This window comes from Pseudorasbora parva, chromosome 4, assembly GCF_024679245.1.
Source record: "Pseudorasbora parva isolate DD20220531a chromosome 4, ASM2467924v1, whole genome shotgun sequence".
NCBI lineage: Eukaryota > Metazoa > Chordata > Actinopteri > Cypriniformes > Gobionidae > Pseudorasbora > Pseudorasbora parva.
The window spans coordinates 46,726,668-46,753,617 of record NC_090175.1 but is presented as its reverse complement, the minus strand read 5'-3'; the positions used below and the strand labels follow the sequence as shown (position 1 = coordinate 46,753,617).

Here is a 26,950-nt window from a genome sequence, read left to right as displayed (position 1 = left end):
CAGAAATGACGGGAAGCGACACAACATCATGCTCAGGGCCGGTGCTAGGCATTTGGGTGCCCTAAGCACAAATGCTTGGCGGTGCCCCCCCCCCCCCAACACCCCACCACCCAACCCACCCTACCCTATCCTCCCCTCCCCAAACAAACACCCACCCACCAAAGAAATAACTACCATTCAGAATTTCTTATTTAGGTTCTCTTTACTTCCAAAATAACTGCTGCAAATGAATAATTGCAACTGAACAATGTAAACACAGAAAGTTAAAAGTGCAAAAAAAAAGTTTTGTGTAAATAGAATAAGTCTATGAATTTTATAAAGTATGAATTTTAAAGTGCACGTTTTAAACTGCTAATAACCATGCATAACTGCACAGTACAAATTACTCAACAGAGGGACTACATCTCTATAAAGAGTCCATTCTGCTATTCTATAGAACTATATTAAACATTTTCACTACCATCAGTTGTCAGAGGCCCTACAGAGGCACACGTCTACATTTCCTAGCTGTAAAATCAGCTATCAGGTCATCATATGACCAGTTTCTGAGCCACGTCCCCATTGATAACCACAAGACAAAATATTCAGGCATTCTACTGAAAACCAGAGGGAGTCTGGCACAGAGATTCACCTTTTTCTCGACTAATTTGGTCTAGGCCTATGTTTTGAAGTACTTAAATTGTCTGGTTGTAATTGGTTGCAATCACTATGGCACATCCAGTTAGAATGCAATAAGGACTCTGATGTTTCTTCTGTAACATTTATTCTCCACCATAAGTCGGGGCAAGTTTGTGGTTCTGAAAATATACAAATTGGTAAATAACAATATACAAAAGGATGCCAATAGCAGTACACATAAATGATGTGTAATTATGATAACAATGGACAAATAACAGTACAAAGTACTAAACTGTTACACAAGAAATGAAATCCGCACTTACTAGTCTATAAATTGTCATGTAGGCTTATTTTATCATCATGTAAGAATCCTGTTCTGAGCGGGGCTCGAACTCCCGGCCGTATACGTCGTTGCAACCCGTTCTCACTCCCAAGGCGTCAAAAACCGAAGCATGTTTAAGTGCCTTCCGCGTCACAATTAAGACGCTAAAGGTGCCCCTGGGCGTCATTTTGCGACGCGCTGGGTGCTCCATTCATTACAATGATAAACCTTTGGCGTCATAAACAGACGCATTTAATTATTTGCGTTTATAAAAGCAGACATGATTTTATTAATATTTAAAGGCTACTTTTATATTTTGGAGCAACTAACTCCACTCCTACCCTAAACCTACCCATATCTAAACAATATAAAACACATAACAGGCAAATAAATGTACAGACACAGGTATTTATTTCAAAAACGGACCAAAACAGTATAAAAGTATTAACTCGTGTTGCATTCCAAGTCTTCTGAAGTCATACGATATCTTCATGTGAAGAACAGAGTCGATCTTGATGTTTTAATCGCTGAAATGATGATCCCGCTGCCCCGTGAACGAACTCATTCATTTCTCATTCAAATAATTCAAAAGACTCCTGAGCATGACGCAATCGGTCACAAGACACACGAGAGCCAATGACATTTTACAATCAATGCTGACGTAATGACGCAATTGGTCACAAGACATACGAGAGCCAATGCAATTTCACTATGAAATCTCACGTAACCGGCGCCAATATTTGAAATTTGATTGTGTTTGTTGATGATCTTCTGCGGATGGAGATGCTGATCGCTTTTGGGGATTTTCTTCATACAAATCAATCGTTTGGCCTCGGAAAACTTGGATTATTTAACTTTTTTGAATAACTTGTGTATGCAGTCGTATATGTCAGGCTATATCCTGTGTTTTATATCATGTTCAGACAAATGGGTAGGTTTAGGGATGGGATGGGGTTGTGTTACATGTTAAGCATGTCTAAATAGCGTAAATAAAATAAATGTAAATAAATTTATGCTTGCTGATTAAATTGAAAAACACACTCCAACATGTCATAATGGCAAAATTATAAACTAATACAATTTCACCATGACGATAACATTACTAATACCCAGCGCGTCTGTGTATGACGCCAAAGGTTTCTCACTGAAATGAATGGAGCACCCAGCGCGTCGAAACATGACGCCTTGGGGCACCTTTAGCGTCTTAATTGTGACGCGGAAGGCACTGGACCATGCTTCGGTTTTTGACGCCTTGGGAGTGAGAATGGGTTGGTCATTAGCGCCATTCCGGCTGCCTTTATGTAAACAACACAACGGTGCATTTACGGCATACACATTTAGCTCGCGAATGTACAACAAAGAATATAGCACTCATGGTAAATATATGTAAACATGTCTTATAATAATTATAGTACAGAGGAATACTCGTTCTCCATTAGAATTGTCTATGCACGATTGCGATAGATAAGGATCTATGCTACTAATACTTTCAGTTCGCGGTAAACTATGATTTTAAACAATCATAGTACATTATTATGTACACATGACAGTCCTTCATAACAGCATATATTACTTTTGTATTGCATTTGTATATTAACATGCTTTTAGAAATATTTTATGTGTTATTTATACTAGTAGGCTAGCCTATTGTGATGATTTTTTCACGACCCAGATTTTTTGGTGCCCCCCCAAGCACTTGGTGCCCTACGCGCAGTGCGTGATGTGCGTGTGCGGAGCGCCGGCCCTGATCACGCTTCAGTCGCGTCGCAAAAGTGGATCTCCACGGTCACTGCTGTCACAGGACTTCATGAAATCAACAGTTACCAAAGAAGTGTGTTTTTGATGGAGCGGTGACGATAAAGGTTCACGGTCCTGCTTTGGAAGCAGGCGGTGAGTAAAACTGCTTCAAATGTCTATGCTGTTGGCTATCACCTCGTAAGTAAACATCAGTAAACGACACGATCGTGTAACGTTACAGTTCATTTATCAATGGAGCATGCGATCTATGTTGTGTGTTTAAATACATTTGTTAAGCTGACCACTATAGGTGTCAGTTGGTTTATTGTAAAACCACCCAAACATAAACCTAGCGTTCTCACAAAGCGTGCTTCGTCATTCAAATGCGCTAACAGTTACTCCATTGTTGTTCTATGTATAATGTCACACTAGTCTGGCATGCAAAACCGTTTTGCTTGCTACGGCTAATGTTTAGTCGCATACAATAGTCCATAAACCGAATCATGTCCTCATAAACTGCGAGTAAACACACACAAATGTTGACAGGCCACTAAATACAGTACATACCACAGAGACGGACGTCCTGCTGTTGCTGTTTCTCCTGTTCAATTTATTTCAGCCTCCGGATCTGATTCTGGACCATATCTGTATTAGTTGAATCTGATTGATAGCCGTTTTCTTCTCCACGCTTGAGGACGTCACCGCTTTGTGTGCTTTCGTCATTCTTTTGCTCCGCCCACTCGATACGCCTCCAGCCGCTCGTTTTTTTCCGGAAAGACTCGGTACAGCCTATATTTCGTTTATAAATATAATAAAACTAAAGACTTTTCGGAGATATGAAGGATGCAATACTACTCTATAGGTACTTATTTTGATTTAAGTTTACTTAAATATGTTTACTGCCAAAACAGACAGACTTTGATGATGTTAGAAATACAGTTAATTTGTCTTATTGGTCACAAAATTATTTCTAGTGGTGTTTTTGTGGCCAGAAAGGGTGCTCTAATTGACAGCGAGAACTACTTGTGAATGTAGTCCACATTTTTGAAAACACTACAATTGTCTGGCATGTATGATTTCCCCATGGTTCAATTTGACGAGAACCCGAGACGAAAATAAGAGGGAGAGAGAAAAAGAGGAGTTAAAATGAGGGCATGTGGCAGGGTCTTTTTAGCATATGTCACATAGAAAAATTCTCTTTCATTCCCTTTTTACCTCTCACTGTCTTTCTTGCCAGATCCACAGTAAATCTGAGTCGAACTCTCACTAAACTATAACCTGTCAAGGTCACACGAAACAGTGGCTACATTCACCACACTTTTCTCATGGTTGTTGCATTTTTTTCTCCATGTGGGATTTGAGTAACTAACAGAGATGGAGATGCGACCTGTGTGTCATCTGCATTTTTTAGATTCAGTCATTGTCTTTCCAATGGAGTCGCTCTCATCAGTTCTGACCCAAATGTTGTGCTGCACACTCAAGCAATAACTCAAAAATCATTCAAAGCCACTTTTGGTCAATTAAAGGTGGACAAATGAACCCATGCGATTACACTCATTTATTAAATAACACTGACAAGTCTTCTGCCTTACGGATGTCACCTTTTGATATGTACTTTTGTCACTGTCACTATATGTTTTCAGGCATCCTTTATGATTTGTATCGTACTGGATCAGTACAGCATGATTTTATCGCACTGTATAGTCTTTGTGGGTTTCTCGAGGACATGTGTGAAATGTGTTTATAGTGCTTTGGTTATCAGGTCTTGAAAAACTACTCTGCAGCTTATTGCTCTCTGTGCAGTTCAGTACAGGCCTAAAGGCTAATATTATGTGTGTGTTCGACTAGAAATGGCAATTTAATGTACATTCACATCTCACTGTATTCTTTTAGTTCAACAAGGAACTATTTCTCTTTCATATAAAAACAAGTATTTATTTAGAAAATGTTGAGGTCATCAAAGCAAATGTCATTTTGCAATGTTCCTTGGCCTTTGAAGCCTCATAGGGTTGGTTTTTCGAAAGGATGTAAAGAGTAAGAAAAGAGCAAGGTAGATTATTCTACTGCTGACTTGCGTGCTCTTTATTCTCTCTCTCTCTCTCTCTCTCTCTCTCTCTCTCTCTCTCTCTCTCTCTCTCTCTCTCTCTCTCTCTCTCTCTCTCTCTCTCTCTCTCTCTCGCACGCACGCACGCACAAACACCCACACACACGTTTTTTGTGAATTGTAGGGACTTTCCATAGCCATGATGTTTTTGTACTGTACCATAACCATATATTATATCTCCCTACACTACAACTACCCCTAAACCTAGCCATCACATCAAACTTTCTGCATTTTTACATTTCCAAAAGAACACATTTTGTATGATTTATAAACTTTTGTAGCCATGGGGACCACAATTTAGGTCCCTCCCCACAATGACACAAGTCCTCATGAGTCTGTGTGCATTCAGGTTGAAGTCCCCACCAAGCAAAAAAAAAAAACAAAAAACAAAAAAAAAACATGTACACACGCATGCGTGCATAATAAAAGAAGTTCACGTTTATGTTTGTGCCACCAGACGTTATTGTAAAACCATGTTGCTGATTAGGTATGTTTTTAAAGCATGGAAGCTAGTTTGAGCTGGTTTATGCTGGTTGGTCATGAGCTGGTTTAAGCTGGTCAAGTGCTGGTCCTAAGCAACTAGCTCCAGCTCAGGACCATCTTATAACAAGCTCAGGACCAGCTGACATGCTTCAAAAACACCTAACTTACATACTATGCTGTTAATTCCAACAGGGAAGTCATTACTGTTTTCAAACAGGTTATTCCTGCATCAAACACATTGTCTGTTTATGGCGAAAACTATTGTTATTGATTGAGCCAATGACCAGGATGCAATGATGCAAAGCAATGTTCTGATAGCACAACAGAGCCACAGTATTTCCAATCAACCTGCAACCTGTATGGATACTTTTTTTTTTTTAACGTCATTATTTTTTCCATTTGCCGCAGAAATCACTGCAGCTTCAAAAAACCCATGATTTTTCATCTTTCTTTAATAAAAAATTTGATTTTCAAGACCCACTGAGCTGAAGGTGATTCCTGCTCACTGCACTGTGATTTGATAGTGTAATTAAATAATTTAGAAATTCTCATGAATTTACATGTGGGCCGAGATTCAGAAATGTCAGTATATATTAAAACCAAACCTGAGGGACTAAAATTAATGTCCTCGAAATGCAAGTATCCTAATCATGGCCTTTGCTAGTCACATCTGCTATCAAAAGGTGTCATTTTTGGTCATCTATCTTCCCATTTCCCCCAACACAACAAAATCTATACACTCAATATATTTTCATTACTGTTATTACATCTTTTTTTTGGAGCTTGAAGGTCTGGCAGTGTTATTTTTGCATTATTTATATACTTTCTCAATTTTTATTAATACATTTTTAATATATTTTATTTTTGAACATACAACATATCAAAAGAAATAAGCATCTGCATTTAAACATAAATAAAACAGAACAAAAATTCTAGTTACATGTATTTGTATCAACACTTGAATGGAGTGTTCCACAAAATGTAATTCCACAATAATATTTTGAACAAAAATATAATATAATATTAATAATATATTTTTTTGTCAAAGACTTTGTCTGATCAAAACATAGATGGAGTATATTAAGTCCATCAACCCCCCCCCCCCCCACCAAAAGTTTCACCTCTTTAAGGTTTTGACATCTCATTCGGTAATGTTAGGCAGTTTTGATTTATATGCTGTTTCTGCTTCTTCACTTGTTTTCGGAGATTATTGTGTAAAACCACCCCTTACCATATAACAGTGAAAACATGGATTGCTTGAAAACTTTTTTTTTCACACAGCCACCAGAGAATACTGTTTCCATGAAAGGGTATACATGGTCTGCAACAATGCTTAGGTAGGTGATAAGTGTCAAAGTAACATCCACATGGATGGCGGGACCCAAGGTTTCCAAGCAGAATACTGCCCAAAGCATCACACTGCCTCTGCCGGCATGACTTCTTCCCATAGTATCATGCTGTGTTCCCCAGGTAAGCGTCACACACACACTCCACCATCCACGTGATGCAAAAGAACTTGAGATTCAGCTACAGCTGGTAGGGATTACAACAAGCTTATTCACAGGTTTATGAAGGGGGGGGGGGGGGGGGTCAATCTTGAGTACCTATAGAGTAGTATTGCATCCTTCATATCTCTGAAAAGTCTTTAGTTTTATTATATTTATAAAAGAAAGATTGACTCAGCTGTACCGAGTCTTTCCGGAAAAAACAGAGCAGATGGAGGCGTATCGTGTGGGTGGAGCTAAAGAATGACGAGCGCGTGCAGCTATTGCATGAGAGCGTCTGAAAGCTGTGAGAGCGTCTGAAAGCATCCTCAAGCATGCAAAAGAAAACGTTTCCCCAATAAACCATGGCTATCAATCAGATTCAACTAATACATATATGATGTGGTGGCAGTGGCTCAGTGGTTCATGTAGGTTGTCTACAAACCAGAAGGTTAGGGGTTCAATCCCCGGTTCCACCTGACCAAGTGTCGAGGTGTCCATGAGCAAGACACCTAACCCCAACTGCTCCCGAGGAGCTGGATGGCGCCTTACATTGCTGACATCGCCGTTGGTGTATGAATGGGTGAATGTGAGGCAAAATGTAAAGCGCTTTGGATAAAAGCACTATATAAATGCAGTCCATTTTATATAAATGCCGTCCATTTGATCCAGAATGCAGGAGGCTGAAATAAATTAAACAGAAGCAACAACAGCAGGACGTCCGTCTCTGTGGTATGTACTGTATTTAGTGGATTTTCAACATTTTTGTGTGTTTACTCGTGGTTTATGAGAACATGATTTGGTTTATGGACTATTGTGGACTAGTCTTTAAAACTTAGCAGTAGCAAGCAAAACGGTTTTGCATGTCAGACTAGGGTATACATAGAAAAACAATGGAGTAGCGCATTTGAATGACGAAGCACGCTTTGTGTGAACGTTGGATGGACTGCATTTATATAGCGCTTTTAACAGACCCTATGGCCATCCAAAGCGCTTTACATTTTGCCTCACATTCACCCATTCATACACAGCAAAAAACATGTTGGGAGATTTATCACCACGGGTGTTAAAATTATCACTTTCCGGGTGAACATACAGGTCCGTCTTTGCTAGTGTTAAAACAACACTGACGAAAGTGTTCGTTATACAAACACTGTGTTAGTGTTTCTTTTTAGTCACTCAAGGTGTTGAGAAATGTATTACTCATAAGTGTACATTTAACACTTTATGGTGATTAATCTCACACACCCAGTGTATTTAATGTTTATTTAATGTAAATACTTAAATACTAAAATGGCACTGTGAATGAAATTTAAAACAATTTATATATATTATTTTATTTTTTCCCCCCAAAAAATCAAGTGACTACAAATTTATTTTAATATTTATTGAAATTGTAATATATCAATTCCATTACATTTATGTATTTGGCAGACACTTTTATCCAATGCGACTTACACTGCATTCAATACCATTTTTAATAAAACAAAAAAAAAACATTTTTGTCAGTTCTTGCTTTCGCCGGGAATCGCTACAGTAAAGCCATTGTAGTCACACATACAATTGAATAAAACAATTTCTTGTTATACTCCAATGCTATAACATCTTACCATGATAAATCTCTACTGCGTTTCAAACAAGATTAAACAAAGAAACATTCCTCAAGTAATGTTTTAATTGAAAATACAAAAATTCAACATTGTATATCTTAAATCAACCTTAATGTTAAAAAAACTGTCTGGTTTGTAATTCATTCTGATAAAAAATACTATTCCTTTATAAATTAATAAATTTACATTTGGCAGATGATTTTATCCAAAGCGACTTACATTGCATTCAATGTACGCATTTTTACATTTTGTCAGTTCTTGCTTTCCCAATTCATCGATCCCACGATCTTGGCGTTGATAGCGCTCCTCAAAATGATCCAAACACATAGTATCGTTCCTGTTAAAGAGACACATTTGGTTAAAACAAACACATTAAAAAATCTAAGATATAAAGTTTCAAACATCTTCAATCAACGAGCAGAGATACTTACATAGCCTGTCTTCCTTTCAGGATCGTTTAGGTTTGTAGAGTAATAATGCCAAGGGCATACATAGATTGTGGCCTTATGTGGTTTCCTTCTGCAATAATAAACAATATTCCATGAAACAAAAATCCTCCAAAGCAGAAAGCAAACTAAAAGACTCAAAATAATCAGGTCACTTTGTGTTTTACTTCAGGTTATCTTTATACCAACACATAGCAAGAAAACGTTATATTCAAAACATAAGCACTACTGTTACAGATTTACAACAACTAGAAAAGGCTAGAACTAAGTTGTACAGAAAAAATCGCGCATGGAAGGGCACTAATGCATGTCTGCTCAACTAATACAAAATAAGACGAAAAATGTCAAATAGTATGAGTGTGCAATGTCGTGGAATGTATACGCCAAAACTCATTTCGGCGTGCATATGATACGCACTTTATGGCGTATATATGACACGCTCTCTTGGGTAGGTTTAGGGTAGTGGGGTGGGGGGTTCGTATGTATAATACGCCATAAATTGCGTATCATATGCACGCAAAAAACAGCGTATCATATGCACGCCAAAATGAGTTTTAGCGTATACATTCCACGACATTGCACACTCGTACTCGATCTTGAGTTTCTATATGACTGAAGCAGTTCATGAAGAAAAGCGTGTCCTACGATGTTTTCGACATTTTGGAGCGCTGTACAGAATGGTCGGCGTATGTTATCAAAGTACAACGAGAAGATTGCTAGAACACACAGAGCATTTCACTCGCAAAATGTTGCAGGCCGATCAGTATGCGCAGCGCCGACAATGATGGACCGTGCTATCCGTGGGTGCTCGGCCAGGGATCGAGCCCCGGCGTCACACAAGAAAAAAAAATTAAGAGCAATTAATTCATCCGATTAACGTCTGCTTTCTCATTTGAATGACATTTCAAAACACCAGAATTAACTCGTAGTTACGGTGTGAAAGATATAAACGGTCTTATAAAGGTTGGAAGCCCTAAAGATACTTAACGCTATGCCAAATGAGAAGAAATAACTATCCAAGTCGAGTGAGTTAAAAAATGACACATAATGTTAATGCTGCTACATTATTACAAAATTAATACAACGAAATTAAGTCACTTACGTAAATCTCGTCCTCCATTAACGAATTTAGTGTGTTAGTGGGGGTTATTCAGTTATGTTAAACTGAATGGCGGATCAAAAGCGCGCTAAATTTAAACTGAGGTAAAAAAAAAAAAAAACGCTGAGTTAAGTCATCCACATCGGCTACGTTACTCATTATACAAGCTCATTAATAAATCACAAGTTGATAAGATAATAATACTATACTATACCTTGTCCTTGTAACCGTTGTGTGTGCAGGGAAATCCATAAAGATGGAGAGACCGAAGGATGAGCTGGGAAATTTAAAATGCTCTGCACATGCGCAGATGTTGATTGTTAACACCCAAAGGAAACACTGTGCTTTATCACCCAAAGGAAACACTGTGCTTTAACACTAAACAAGTGATAAAGCATATAATATTTGTAAATTAACACCAGATTTTATCACTAGATGCCCAACACCAGGTTTTTATCCCTCAGTAATTTGCTGTGTACACTGACGGCCATGTCAGCCATGTAAGGCGCCATCCAGCTCGTCAGGAGCAGCTGGGGTTAGGTGTCTTGCTCATGGACAAGTGACTTCGATACTTGGTCAGGTGGAACCGGGGATTGAACCACCAACCTTTCGGTTTATAGACAACCTACATGAACCACTGAGCCACTGCCGCCCCTTCCCTAGGTTTATGTTTGGGTGGTTTTACAATAAACAAACTGACACCTATATTGGTCAGCTAAACAAAAGTATTTAAACACACACCCATCGCATGCTTCATTGATAAATTAACTTTAACGTTATACACGATCGTGTTGTTTACTGATGTTTACTTACGTGACGATAGCCAACAACACAAGACATTTGAAGCAGTTTTACTCACCTTTATCGTGAAACTTTATCGTTGGGACCGCTCCGTCACAGCAGTGAGTGCAGCGTTTATGGGCATGCATTTGCTCTCTCACTCTGGTCACTCGCACATGCACCCTTCCGGGAGAAGAGCCCGTACGATGAAAATTTAACCCTGTTGACGTTGTTGACAAGATGACAACATAAGTTATAACCGCAATTAAACTAAACTATACCTGTTCTATCTTCATGCAGCATAAATTCTCTTGCTCTGTGCATTTTATGTAACCCCTCCTGTTCGAACCGTTCACTCCAAGCAGGACTCGAACCCCGGTCTGCCAGCATGAGAGTCAGATGCGTCAGTCGCTAGAGCATCTCTTGAGTAGTCCACAGTGACTACTAGCTGTCCTCCGTTACACTCACCCCCCTAAACCTCACTCCCACCCGGGTCATGGCACCAATGTAACCCCTCCTGTTCGAACCGCCAGCTCCAAGCGGGTATCAAACCCGGGTCTGCCGGCATGAGAGTCGGACACTCTAACAAGGAGGTTAAAGGCTTCAACCTCTTGCGTAAGTCGCTAGAGCGTCTCTTGAGGACAGAGGAGTGAGGTTTACTTGCACAGTGACTACTAGCTGGCCTCCGTTACACTCACAACCATTTTCACATTAGCAATTTATAGGTTATCACGACAGAATATGCTAATCAATGACTTGAAGTGAGTTAACTCCATATCAGCTACATAAATTCATCAACTAACCATTTAGAAATGTCCTGTTGCCATTCTACATGTTGTCACATCTTCCTGAGTCTCTCCATCATTGTCCAATTCCGGTTTGAACATAAAAGGCTGAACAGTTTTTCAGTGCGTGTTTGCGAGGTAATTGGAGCTGCCATCTTGAGCTCTTGAAACTCCGCCCTCTTCTTGAAAGAGGAGCTAATTTGCATTTAAACGGACACAAAACAGTGTGTTTTTGCTCACCCTCAAAAAGTGACAATTTTAATATTTTATAAAAAATGATCAAGCTGGTATTTTGAGCTGAAACTTCATATACACACTCTGGGGACATAAGAGACTTATTTTACAAATCTTGTAAAAAAGAAGCATTATAGGACCTCTTTAAACGAACTCCTAAAGGATTGCCTTAGCAAATATCACTAATAAACAAACACATTTTTTATGACTGAAAGTTGAAATGTATTCTCTAGTGCTGAAATGTGAAACAGAAGTGAGGAGTATTGGGGGAGACAGATGAGACAAGGGAATATGAGAGAAAGAAAGAGGAGATCCAGAAAGAGGAGAGAGAGAGAAGCTCTTTTCTAAAACAGTCCATCCATCACATACCGTATGGAGCGGTGAGGAGGAACAGATTTAACTCAACGAGAGGCGTGACGGTCATACACCCACATTCACACACGCAGAGATGCCTAACTCACAAGCACAGTGAGGAGCAGGACTGTCCACGCACACAAACAGATACACACCCTCAGCGGCCCCAGTGGGAGTGGAAGAAGGCCTTGCCAAAGACTGAGACAAGGACACACACCAGCACCTGCCCTCCACGTGCTGGTCACGGGTGAATTGTGAGCTTGTGTGTATGTGTGTCTGGTAGACCTCTAAAGTGTGTTTGCATGGCCCTGAAGGCGTCAGAGCGTGCTGGGCTCACAGTGCGTTGGGTTCCCACCGGGACCGTGGTGAGTTAGCGTCCCACTGGGGTTGTGGTGTTTAATAACTTGACTGGAACATGGGCCACACACATAAACACAGAACCACACAAAAAAGCTACACCCACAACAGTTTCGAGTAAAACTATGTAAACCAAACTAGGCATAGTCTCAAATGTTAACTACTAAATTCATGTATTCATAGATGCCACCTACGTCACTACTAAATAGTACGCCGCCATATTTATGACCGATCTCGCCCGGTGGCTGCCCAAACTGCCCATTTGAATGAGAGAGAGAGAGACAGAGACACCTGGAGAAAATGTCTATTTTAGGCTCCGATCCTTATTTTTTACCTCCAGTTTTCTTTTGTCCATTATTAAATATAATATATCTTGTACATAACCCCTCCCAATACAGTGGAGATCGCTTGAAAGCTTTCAGGAGTACCGATGCATATCAATATGCTGTGACTTGCAACATGTCAGCGACAACATATTTTTCGGCTCATATTCTCTCATGCAGTTATAAATGCAGCGTTTTGACTGAACCTCTTCTACTTCTGCTGCATGAGATGAGAACACATTTTTATAATGTTCTGGGTCTTAAAAGATTCTGCGTTTGGGATATACGTCCTTATTTCATGCAAAACACTCACTGGATGCGTTTAAATCTGCTCTAAGTTTGCTTTTTTGTCACCTATCCACATGCGCTCTTCAATAAGCCGACAGAAAGCAGGTTAATGCTTTTACATGCAGCGCAAAATCGGGGGTAAGAGGCAAAAAACTCCCTGTGTCGTGGTTTATGCTTACGCTGTGTAACGGGGTTCGTAGATGGGAAGGAAGGAGGTGGGAACCGGCGAACATTCAAAGACTTTTAATCAAATAAAACTAAACAAAACAACTAATATTTAGTCCGACAGCGTATGCAACTGTATGCACACTATACTGTCCATGTCCAGAAAGGGAATAAAAACATCATCAAAGTAGTCCATATGTGACATCAGTTGGTTGATTAGAATCTCTTGAAGCATCGAAAATACATTTTCGTCCAAAAATAACAAAAACTACGACTTTATTCAGCATCAGTCTTCTCTTCTGCGTTTGGTTTCAATCCTCAAATAAAGATTCAAATGGTTGTGAATCAGTGAATCGATCAATGATTCGGAAACATCACTGATGATGTTTTCATTCCCTTTCTGGAAATGGACAGTAAAGTGTGCATACACTTGGATACGCTCTCGGACTAAATATTCAAAAAAAAAAAAGAAAATAAGTTCCAAATAGAGTCACAGCATATTTCATATTTTATATCTAAAACATTAATCTCATAACATTATTTGTGCAATTATAACTGCAGTGTAAATGCATTCATTGGATATCTGTGCTGGAATAAACATTCAAAAAAGTTTGTATAAAATACATCTAAATGCCACTTCAGATGCAGCTTCTGTACCTCTGCACTATATGGATTTTGTGTACTGATTTCATTTGGCTGCAATAGCTCTTTAGTGTGTGGTGGAAAAATTTTAATCACTGATGAAGAAGATTGATTATTTAGACGTGTGTTTGAATTCACACAGGAGCCAACATGTGTTTCTGCCATGAAGGACACTTCTCTACAGAAACTGGTTTTGTGACCAATGGGGTCGGAGGACACCTAATTTGAGGGCTCTCCTGAACCAAAGGTGTCGGATAGAACTAATTCTAAGAGCCAGGTGTAAGGAAATCAGGACAGGAGGTTCAGGAGGTTATAACTTTTACCATGTGTGGAAAACTACTGAGAAGGATTGTTTAGCCATTGGTGGTATAAGAGATTGTGGCTTCATTTATGTTTTCAGTTAGCACTCTACAGACATTCAGGATGGCTGTATGACTGTGACTCTTCTTGCAAGAAAATAAATCTCTATAAAGACAATTGGCTTTGGTTTGTCTTTTTTTTCTGAAGTTAATTAGTAAGTGTATTAATAAGTGTATCATAATTCTGATTGCATTTTGAATGTATTTAAGAATTTACATTGAGGGAAATACACATCTAAAAAAAGTTGTAAAAATTGCCCTTATAAAACGCAAACAAACCTGTAAATCAACTTAAGGGGCCAAATTGCCCCTTTGAAAAGTTGATTTCAGTCACTGCTTATAGGGTTGAGATTATTTTGCAGTTGTTATCCTGGCTTCACCAAATCCTGAAGTGTCGGCCTTTTTGGTGTAAATGCCCATAAACATAAACGTGACAATTCTTCCTTTATCAGATCACCACCCCAAGTCTACTTCTACTTCTATTTCTTTTCACTTCTATTAGCTATTAACTTTGTAATCTTCATTAGACCAAGGTACAAAATTGGAATTTAGAGTTTGAGTTTGAGTCTTATGCTTGATTTCTCCAAAAAAAGAAAGAAAAAAAAGACAGCAAAACTCATTCAATATTAATATTATAACTTAGTACTTCACCAGAGGGTCTCAATTGAGTTCATTAATAGCAGCAGTCAGTACTTTACACAGCATGGTTCACACCAAAAAATGGAAACCAATTTTATAGACAGCAAACTTGACATGCGGTGTAACAAAATATAGCCTTTCCTGCTGGAAATACCAGCTCAAACCAGCATGAAAGTTTGGCTAGTGCTAGTATGATGCTAATTTGGCCGATGGACTGATTGAGCCATGCTGTTCACGATAGCAAAATGTACAGTATAGCTGGTCAATCTAGCTGACCTTGTATTTTTAAGGTAATGCTAGTTAAGCAGCACCCCAGCATTTCACAATGGAGACTAGCATCCAAAACACTGTTTATCAGCAGGGCTACACAAGATCCTTGTTTAAATCTTGTCAGCATCAGCTGTGAGAAATGGTTTCTTATGGAGTGAATGGGAATATGTCTGCAGGAGGGCTGATAATATATTCTTGATTCTCCCGTTGAAGCATTGTTCTGTGGAGAAAGCTTCACTAGCTATTGATCACAACCTTTTGACCTATCCTCCTCATGTTAACGTTAAACTATATCTCAAAGCTGACACCAACAGCTATTGAACACAGAAACACACCATTCAAGATTCTGTGCTTTATAGTGGTCAATGTTGGACTATTTATCAAGAATGCAAGGAAGAGAGGGCAAAGACATGCATGCACGCACGCACACACACACACACAATTGCCAAACATTTTAGGACACCTGCCTTTACATGCACATAAATTGTAGTGATGTCCCATTATTAATCCATAGGGTTTAATATGGTGTTGGCCCTATCCTTTGCAGCTATAACAGGCTTCAACTCTCCTGGGAAGGCTTTCCACAAGGTTTATGAGTCTGTTAATGGGAATTTTTGACCATTCTTCTATAAGCACATTTGTGAGGTCAGACACTGATGTTGGACAAGAAGGCCTGGCTCTCCGTCTCCTCTCAAATTCATCTCAAAGGTGTTCTATTGGGTTGAGGTCAGGACTCTGTGCAGGCCAGTCAAGTTCCTCCACACCAAATTTGTTCATCCATGTCTTTATGGACCTTGCTTTGAGCACTGGTGTGCAGTCAGTCATTGACTGTGAAATAATTAGTAAATCACGGTACCATACTTGAATTCACTGAGATCCCAAGAGCGACCCTTTCACAAATCTTTGAAGAAGCGTCTGCATGCCTACTGCTTGATTTTATACACCTGTGGCCATTGAAGTGATTGGATTTCAATGATTTGGGGGGGTATCCCAATACTTTTGGCAATGTAATGAAGGTGTCAATGTTATTTTTTAATTAGAATAACAATTTTTTTTAATAACAAAAAAATAAACATATCATTGATCATGGTGCATCATAATAAAAGTATCATGGTGTTATCATGTTTTTTCATTAAAATATCTTATCCATAAATATTAATTCTGTGTCATAGTATCAAAGTGCAATGGTATTACCACAAAAGCAGTGATCCCAAGACTATAGGTCTACTAGGTTACCACCTACAATACTGTTGCTTTGATAAGGGAAATCCATTTTTTTAATCTCTATTTAAAGACTTGCAGGCCACAGTTCAGGGCTTGACATGGTATGACTCGACTTCAACTTCAACCTCAGACTTGGCTGAAGTCAGATCCACTCCCACACACAAAGAAAGTTATATAAAAGACATCCCTTTAAAGCACGCAGCAAAAAAAAATAAAAAAAAAAATAAATAAAATAAATAAAACAACATGCACAGTACTATCAAACAGACACAATGTGAACTGTAATTAGTGCTGTCTCTACTTCACTGCACCTCATCACATGTTCATGATTTCCTTCTCTCTCTCTCTCTCTCTCTCTCTCTCTCTCTCTCTCTCTCTCTCTCTCTCTCTCTCTCTCTCTCTCTCTCGCACACACACACACACACACACACACAGTAGGACGTGCAATTAGAGGTGTCCTGCTAAGCTCTGTAGTCGCACTCTATTGCTGCCATGTAACATCACCTCAAACAGAGCAATGTCGCTGTTGCCTCTTCCTCCTTCTACTTCGCACCTTTCTTCTTTCTCCAATTTGTCTAATTCTTCTTAAAACTTCACATTTGTTTGCATGCTTTCTTATGAGAATATGTTATGTGTGAATCACAAACAGTCACAGAACTGTGTGTGTTTCCCTCTCACCTTGTATGACACACTGCCACGCAGTGTCCCGTGCTCTGTGCAACGGGAAGTTCATTTAGTTTGTTATTTCGAAAAGCTTCTCTAATTATTTTTTTCCCAGATGAAACTGAAAGGGAATGGAATTTTATGTGGTCAAATTTGTGAACATTTACACTGTGTATGTATATCAATCTCAATCGCATTTATTTAGAAAGCACTTAAAAATAACAACGTTAGCCAAAGTGCTCTACATTGTCAATACACAAAATAATTAACATAACACACATGAATACTATAAAAAGTATCCACATAAAAAATTGTACACAATAAAATAACAATCACATCAAGTCATCTCAAAATGCGTTAAATGCCAAAAAGAAAAAGTATGTTTTAAGAAGAGATTTAAAAACTTAATGCACAGAGGCAGTTCATTCCATAATTTGGGACCAATGACTGAAAAAGCACAGTCACCTCTTAGCTTTCTCTTTGTCTTAGGGACAATGAGCATAGCCTGATTTGCCGACCTGAGGGAACGAGACGGGACATGAGGCTGAAGAAGGTCAGACAGATACCATTTAGATTCTTAAAAACAAATAAAAGAATTTTAAAATCCACACAAAAACGCACTGGTAGCCAATGCAAAGAAGCTAAAATGGGTGTAATGTGTTCGTACTTTCGGGACCCGGTTAACAAATGAGCTTCAGCCTTTTGCACTAACTGCAGACGAGACAGCGAAGGCTGACTAATCTCTGCAAAAAGTGCATTACAGTAATCCAATCGTGACGTAATAAAGAAAATAATTTAGAAAGGACAGACATTACCTTAGATATCTGCCTCAACTGATAAAAGCTGGATTTACGACTGCTTTAATTTGTCCAAATTTGAGTCTTGATCAATTTTAACTCCCAGATTTGTAACTATAGGTTTTAAGGATGTTGTCAAAGTACCAAGGTCCACTGGGGAAATTTTACAATTGTCACTTTGGCTAATTATCATGACTTCAGTCTTTTTTTGCATTAAAATGCAAAAAATTCAAAGACACCCACTCTTTAATGTCATCAATGCAGTCTAACAATGGAAGAGCACAATAGGCATTATCACAGTGCAGGGGGACGTAAATTTGACTGTAGTCAGCGTATAAATGGAATGAAATTCCATAATTACGAAGTATTGACCCAAGCGGCAACATATATAAAGAAAAAAGAAGAGGCCCCAGGATTGACCCCTGAAACATCCCGCATATAATATTAGTGTTGTCAAATTTGCATCCAATATATATATATATATATATATATATATACATATACACATACAGTCTATAAAATGAACACATTCCAATGCTTAAGTCTGTGTGTCGCTATTGTTATTCAACTCTGTTCTAGTAGACAAATCACAACAATAGTGTCTGGCTGGATAATTGCATGCTCATTTCAAATGATGATTATTATTTTTTTTATGCATATAAAGTTTTATTATTAAGAATGTTTATGGCACTGTGTGTCCCAGTTGAGGCTGTTGCAGCCATGGCTGAGATCATTAAAACAGATTTTTAGAGCCTGAATATAGTTTGTATTTACAGTTACAATATTAACTCTCAAATCTCTTAGCTGAAAAAGTTTTCACCATGCTTTAATAAAATTATTTTATTAAAACCAGCTCAGTTTTACATTTTCATCCAATGAAGTTATAAAAATATTTCAATCATACACTCTAAAAATGCTGGGTTGTTTTAACCCAATGTTGGGTCAAATATGGACTAACCCAACAATTGGGTTATTTTATCCCAGCGATTGGGTTGTTTTAATCCTGCGGTTGGGTTAAATATTTGCTTAATACAACCCAATCGCTGGGTTAAAACAACCCAACTGCTGGGTTAGTCCATATTTGACCCAACATTGGGTTGTTTTTTACAGAGAATTTTTTAGAGTGTAATAACTCTCTGAATAGATTTAGCATGTTAATGGATTTGACAATGTTAATGTTTGGTCTTGGTAGAATCAATCTGCTTCACATGTTGCTGCTTCAGAGCAATATGGACAATAGATACACAGACACTCTGCAAGTAGGTAAGAAATGCTGCTGCTGCATGAAAAAAACATACCGGTATATAAATCCAGCAGATCTTGGCAGGAGCTGGGGCAGGTCTCACTCCCAACTCGTCACATATTGACGCTTGGTCAGGACTCCTCTGCATCACTTTTTAATGCACAGGGTACCCCTTTAGGCAGGGCTCTACATAACGCCCATTTTGGGCGCATTTACGCCTAAAAATTACTGCGTGCGACTGTGAAAAAATATTTAGGCGCACCGGTGCGAGTGACCCGATCGATTCTCATGAATGGATGTGTACAATCGGAATAAAAACTACAACACTGACTGAATCAACACTGAGAAACTGTTAGGCTATGTTTCCTACTGCAATCAACTGCTTTTCATGCCTTCAGTCAGCACTCAGCAGAAGAAGTGCAAAAACGTGTGCGACGGACTACACTTCAAACAACGATTGTTTACAACGATTGAAGTGAAACATGTGTGACGAGTCTGACGACGCAGCATGCGCACTTTACCAGACGCTTCGCGCTGTTTATCAGCCAAATCAAAATTAACTGGAAATACCACATTTGGATTATCATAAACAAGCCCAGAAATTAGCGGATGCTTGGGGCATAAATGCCATCAAACAATAATGTATTAATAATACATTTAAAAAGCCCTTGAGTTAATCTTTATCACACATGCTGTTTAAAAAAATACTAAATGTATATAATGAGCGAGTATATCATTAAGATTTTTTCCAAACCGGGTTTTTGTCTTATTCTGAATCACTGTAACGTTACACACAAAATAAATTATTCCTGCTGCGGATTAGCACAATATCTGCGTGACTCTCCACAAACAGAGAGAAGTAGATCCGGCTGCAATGTTCCCCCGCGAGACGCATGCGGTTCTGTTTATGAAGCGCCAGAGCGCCAAAAGTTACAGCTTGCTATAGCTCCGAGTATTGGCATGATTGCATGTGTGATACTGATTTCGTACAACAATCTAATAGACAAGTTGATATTAAGTAACAACGTTTTAGCCACAACACTGTCTATTTGTGAAAATCAAAGCCTCACCAGAACTGATTCGCATCTCCAAGCGATTCGATTCAAATGAATCTTGTGTTTTGAACTATTGACTGAATGACTTGCCGCCACCTACTGGCGGTTTTTATTTTCATATTTATACTTTGCATGGACTTTTTTTTATTTAAAATATTAAACTTTTAAAGTTTAATTTGTACATATTTCTAAATTCAAAAACTTATATGTAAAACATTCATACAACATTATCTCATGCATTAAATGCATAGGTGTTTGATAGTATGAAGTCCAGTTCTGCTTTTTGTGTGTATTTGTGCTGTACTCAGAAGTTAATGATAATATAATGTCAGAATTATGTTGAATTTAAGAAATTGACAGATGATGCATACATTTAATAAGATTAGAAAACATTGCTCTTATAATGGTAAAAATGACCCTGGACATTAAAGGACAAATATCGTCCTGTAATGGGAAAGTTATAATTGGAATGTGTTTGATGGATTAGAATGTGCTCCTAAATTTTTGACTGTGCTCCTAATTTTTTTTAATTAGGAGCACAAGTGCTCCTCAAGAAAAAAGTTAGCGTAGAGCCCTGCCTTTAGGGTTATTTTTTCGATGAGCAGGGTGCTTCAATGAGAAACCTTTGGCGTCATACACAGACGCGTTGGGCATATCATAATTAAATTATATATTAGGTTATGATTTTAGACATGTTTTAACCAAGCGTCAACCTCTCGCAGTTTCTCTTGAAGCCAATACGGAAGTGACTTAAACTGTAATTCCTAGGGACAGGCTCAATAAGGCAGCAAAATCTCATTGAGCCCAATGTTAACTTTACAGCAGAAAAAAAACATGTTTACAGTCTGGTACAAATTGTGATTTTGGTCTATATGGCTAATTTTGCCCTTCCTGACAACTGTGAGGAGGGTGATTTTTTTTTTAGAACTCATTCATTTACATTATATAAAGCCTTAAAGTTCTGCATAATTAAGGGCATGGCCACTTCGATTGACAGGTGGATAGCCGTTTATCCGCTGTCTGTTAGTCATCGCGCCTCCTCAGCTCCGCCCACATCCCGCCTCTATGTCCATTTTCTGTTATCCGGGTGTGACACGCGATGACGCGTTGCCAAGATAGCAACGACCAGCTTGTCTCTACGCTTCAAAATTGCACTTTAAAATCCTACGGGTGACGTCACAGACACTACGTCCATATTTTTTTTACAGTCTATGGTTTTAACATGTAAACCCATCCCATTTGTGTATTATATGATATAAAAAAACAGAGTAGAACAGGCAGATACGACTGCATGCACAATGCAGTTTCAAAAATTGATTGATTCAAAAAGTACACATTTTCCAAATGTTCTGAGGACAAACGATTGATTTGTGAAGGAAATCCCCAAAAGCTGAAGATCATGCACACATCAAATTAAATTATTTTACATTACATTGATTGTGAAATGTCATTGGTTCTTGTGTGTCTTGTGACCGATTGCGTCATGTAAAGAGCTGTGTGTATCATTTAAATAAGTTCGTTCTCAGAGCGACAGGATCATCATTTCAGCGATTAACACATTAAGATCAACTCTGTTCTTTACATGAAGACATTATATGACTTTAGAAGACTTGGAATGCAACATGAGTTAATGTTTTTATACTGTTTTGGTCAGTTTTTGCAATAAATACCATTGACCTGTACTTTTATTTCCCTGTTATGTGTTTTATATTGTTGAGAAGTGGGTAGGTTTAGGGTAGGAGTTGGGGTAGTTGCTCCAAAATATAAAAGTAGCCTATAAATATTCATAAAATAATGTCTAATTTTACAAATGCAAATAATGAAATATGTCCTAATCTGACACATAAGGAAAACAATTGAAATGAATGGAGCACCCTGCTCATTAAAAAAATACGCTAAAGGGTCAGCTCATTTCAATTTATCATACAGCGGTAATGTGGGCAGATCAGTCATATAGTTGATATAGTTAATTTAGTAATTCATTTTATTTGGATAATTTTTTAAAAATGTTTTGTGTTCCCAAACTGAGCAAGCCAAGCCAAAGGTGACATGTATGTGCGCTGACTCTTGCCAAAATGGTAAAATCAAATCTCTTATTTGCGTTGTGTTTGCACTGATGAAAGCATTCGTGAGAGGGCAGAAATCGAGTTGCAATGACGAGATCACTGCATTCTGTGATCGGCTACAGTGCTCATCACTGCAACCTTTCATGCCACGATCTAAATATAATGCTATAATCAACACTTTTCACGACTGGTTAACTTTGAGAGCTGAAATAGTGAAAACGTGTTATATGTTTTTGAGGGAGTTCCACATGCAATACTTATTTCATATTCAAAGATGTCAGCCAATCATAGCAGTGGGCATTTACACTAACGTCTCACAGCAGACGGCCCTTTAAATCAGAGGGCTAAATTGAAGGTACATTTTTTTTTTGGGATGTAAAAATCTAATTATAAGTGCATGCACCCCAGGAAACCTTATAAAACAATAAAACCATGCAGTTAATGACGCCTTTAACTTGCAGTACAGTGGGTTCACTTGAAAAGAAGATATTTTAGGCACATTACTTTTTGGAAAATTCATCTAGTGCAGGCAGTTTACTAGCTTTCGGAAAAGAGATTCGGTGTCATTCTCGCAACCATTTTCTGGGAAAGTACGTTTTCTAAGAGGAAATAAAAGGATGGTAACATGGTAGAAACTGAAGCAGTGCCAGTGGAGGTGACTCGTTCTGTTTTTCACCAAATCTCTTTTTTTTCCTCGCTCCATCCTTTTTCCTGTCTGTGTTGCAGCACAGTTGTTGTGCGTATTAGTGCATTCAGGCTCAATGCTCCTAATTGGCTGTTAGCACTAAACTGCAGGCAGGTCCCTGGGAAGCCAATCTGCCTCAGAAAAGAGTAAACACAAACACATAAACACAAATAAACACATAAAGAAAAGGTCTGCCAAGCACAGAGTCACAGTGGGACTTCACTTTCCCAAACGTCACGTAGCACTGAGCCATACATCATTACTTTGACTGATGTTTAAACATATCTGAATGAGGGATCAGCAATGAAAACAGAAGAGCAACAGGCTATTTTCATAATGGAATACTAACAGATTACGACACAGTGTGCAGTATATACTGTGCACTGCCTACTTAACGATAAATGCTTTAAACAGCACTAGGTAATTTTTCAACCTTCATAATATATTTTCAAGACTCTTGTGATGATACATCGACTTACAATAGGTTGAATGACACGTCTGCCATAGCCTGACGGGGTCTGCATCGTTTTTAATCGTACTTTTAAACTTTGGGTTTCGGGTAGTAACCCGAGAACAAAAAGAACTAGAAAATTCGACTGCTTTACGGCATATACGTCACTTCCACCAACACCCACACTTCCTTAAATTCGGACGTGCGAGCCCAACTTTGTTCGTCGGATAATATAGTCATGTCCGAAGAAGCACAGACAAATAAGAAAGAAAAGGTTTCGTTGGAGGAAAGCAATAAGAGGAAACGAAAAAGTGATGGGATTAAAGGCAGGACGAGAATCAACGTTGGACCAGCGTTTGCTCGTTGGCGTGAGCTGAAGGAGGCGTGCCTGACCGATGCTGTCATGCTTGTTATGGTGATTACCTACCACTCAAACATTGAACTGAAGTATCATATAGATTCTGTAAAACGGTAACCAATAGACTACTATAATGACGCTGGCTGGCACCCGTGACCATTAAATAGACATACGGGGTCCGCGGGTTATGAGACGACCCGCATCACTAGTTCAGGGCTATCAGGGTTGTCATGTCAACAAATGCACGCGTGATGGCATCCCCTGTTGTAGGATGACAGAGTTTACGACAGTAGTTGAGGACATTATTTTTTCCAAACTGTAGGGGGACCCCGAGAGCAAAAGTTACCCAGTGCTGCTTTAAATAGTACTATGCTGCATTATTGCAACAGTTTAGCAACATTATTTGCAACATTATTGCATGCAGTTTAGTGAGCGGCATCCAGTTAAAGGTACAGTATGTAAGTGACTGAGCGTGGAATCATGGGAGTTGTAGTCTTGACTCTTTACGTCCACAGCTGATGTGAAAGTATCCGATGCTTATAAATGAGCAAATTCAAGTTTTATTAACGTTAAGGTGTTATGAAGCAGGACGCGGCGAAAACCTTGTGAAACACCAACACAGTGCTCTTTTACATGGTTTAAGGCATGTATACTAAATATATTTGAGTGTGTTGAAAGTTATGTTAAAACGTTACTCTGTAACCAGCTCAGTGGCTGGTATGAGAGACTTATTGCACTTTGCAGTAATCCAGACAATATTACAACACCATATTAATTAAAAACAGTAATAAAATAGTAATAAAAATTACATTTTAGTAATTTTAAAATATATTGTATGATAGAGAAAGCTCTGTAATTATGCTATAGCCGTTTGACAGTGTTGTGTCTAAGGCATGGTAAAATCGTTACTCGCAGTGAATCAAGAGCCACAACCTGAAGGGGGATGTTTTTATAACTAGAGGTTTGGTTTGGTTATCAAAGATAATATAGTACAGGTTTTAAGTAGACTGGGTAAACCCAGCCTGATCTGCCGGCGATTTGATTTCACCCGGCAACTCAGTTTGGAAACCCGTAGCCTACATTCATTTCTACTGCTTCTGTTACACTTTTGCGGAAACCAATCACAGGCTGGCTTATCCAACTGGCGCGCTGTTGGCGGGTTTAACACGATGACAGATAGAGAAATGATGGATCGTAGCCCGTTGATCACGCCTCTTGTGCTCTGAATGGTTGAAGAACAATCCAATTGAGTACAGAGTTATTCAAATAATGCTCGACGATCACGCATCGTGTGCAGGAATCTACACTAACATTTTTCTTTTGGAGCACTTGTGCTCCATAGGAGCACAGTCAAAAATTTAGGAGCACTTTATCAATAACACACATTCCAATAATAACTTTCCAATTACAGGATGATATTTGTTCCTTTAAGTTAATTTCCAGGGGCATTTTGTACCATTATAAGAGGTATACAAACACATATACATAGTGTTTAATGCAGCTCATGGGTAAATAATGTTGTATGAATGTTTTAAATATAAGTTTTTGAATTTAGAAATATGTACAAATTAAAAATCTGATATTATAAATAAAAGTCCATGCAAAGTATAAATATAAACATAATATAAAAAACTACCAGTAGGTGGCAAGTCTTAATGTGTGAGACATTCATTCAATTGTTCACAGATTAATTTGAATCAAATCACTTGGAGATATGCATCAGTCATGGTGTGGCTTTGATTTTCACAAAATACACTGTATTGTGGCTAAAACGTTGTTACTTAATATATGAACTTTTCTATTGGACTTTTGTACAAGATCAGTATCACATATGCAATCATGCCAATACTCAGAGCAATAGCAATCTGTAACTTTTGGCACTTAATAAAGAGAACCACATGCATCTTGCGCAAGAACATTGTATCCGGATCTCCTTCTCTCTGTTTGTGTCTATGGCGAGTCGCGCAGGTATTGTGCTAATCCACAGCAGAAATATAAACACTTATTATATGTGTAGCAGCAGATCCTTTAATTCCTGTAAGTTGAGAGGTGGGGCCTCTATGGATCACACTTGTTAGTTCAGCACATCCCACAGATGCTCGATTGGATCGGACCGTGATTGTTTATGATAATCCAAATGTGGTATTTCCAGTTAATTTTGATTTGGCTGCAAATCATCAGCGCGAGGTGTCTGTTAAGTGAGCATGGCTGCGTCACACCCGGTTCACCTTGTAAACAATCTTTGTTGGAAGTGAAGTCTGTCGCACACGTTTTTGCACTTACTCTGCTGACTGAAAGGCATGAAAAGCAGTTGATTGCAGTAGGAAACGTATCCTAACAGTTTATCAGTGTTGATGTACTTTTGGGAGTTGTAGTTGTTATTTCCGATTGTATTAAACATCTATTCATGAGAATCGATCGGGTTACTTGCACCGGTGCGGCTAAATGTTTTTTCACAGTCGCACGCAGTAATTTTCAGGCGTAAAAGGAAAACGCACCCTAAATGGGTGCTATATAGAGCCCTGTTGTGCAGTAGAAAATACAGAGCAGACTTCCCAGACCAATGTTCAATTTTAAATTGAGCTTGGTCTGATGATAGCCAGACAAGGTTTCATGTAGCCTAGTTTTCATTTAATTTAGACCTAACATGATATTTCAAACAAAGTCTAACAATCTGTTTTGCCATTGGTCTGGTCTAGTCTCTGTCCACTACCTGTGTTCTCAAGGAGAAAAGAGTCTGTGCATGAAAATGTGCCCTTCGTATGGATCTCCTCTCAGTACTCATTACGCTGCTGTCAGTGTCTCAAGGCTTCCAACTGAGTCCTGAAACATGCCTCATATCCATCAAAAAACATTTTCCATGAGATCCCAGCCCTGAATGCTTTATCTTTTATGTTTTATCTAAATATCCTCTGTTAGGAGGAAGCCTTATCTAAAATACCCGAGTACATTTCAACACATCACGCAGACAAAAAATCTCGACAAAACAGGGACAAGTGAATGACGACCGTGTTACACACCCGCATATGTGCCCACACACACATACACACACATCAGATTTCTGTCTGCCTACGCTGGGGACTTAATTATTGGCTCAGACTTGACTGGAGACAGACTTTTTATATTATTAACATCACTTCATTTCCATATTAATACTGGAGAATGTTTCTTATTAAAGAGAAAAGAGCTCATCTTCAAACACGGAAGAAAAAAGCACCTGCTGAAAAATACATCACTTTGTTCAATGCGCTCAAGTCAAACTGGGTGCAGCAACGAAAAGCTGAAGGTCTCGTTTTTGTAGAAATAGGA

The 26,950-nt window shown here is 38.6% G+C and overlaps 2 long non-coding RNA genes across 2 annotated transcripts in view; both read right to left on the bottom strand.

The window, feature by feature from the left end:
* LOC137074113 (uncharacterized) overlaps positions 1 to 26,950 on the bottom strand; it is a 221,937-nt gene that overhangs the window by 7,647 nt on the left and 187,340 nt on the right. The gene's annotated exons all lie outside the window — the stretch shown is intronic.
* Positions 8,185 to 10,346, bottom strand: LOC137074112 (uncharacterized). Its single transcript, XR_010904919.1, has 3 exons — positions 10,118 to 10,346; positions 8,790 to 8,877; positions 8,185 to 8,695 (listed from the first exon to the last, which is right to left on the bottom strand). It is a non-coding gene; the product is annotated as an uncharacterized lncRNA (long non-coding RNA).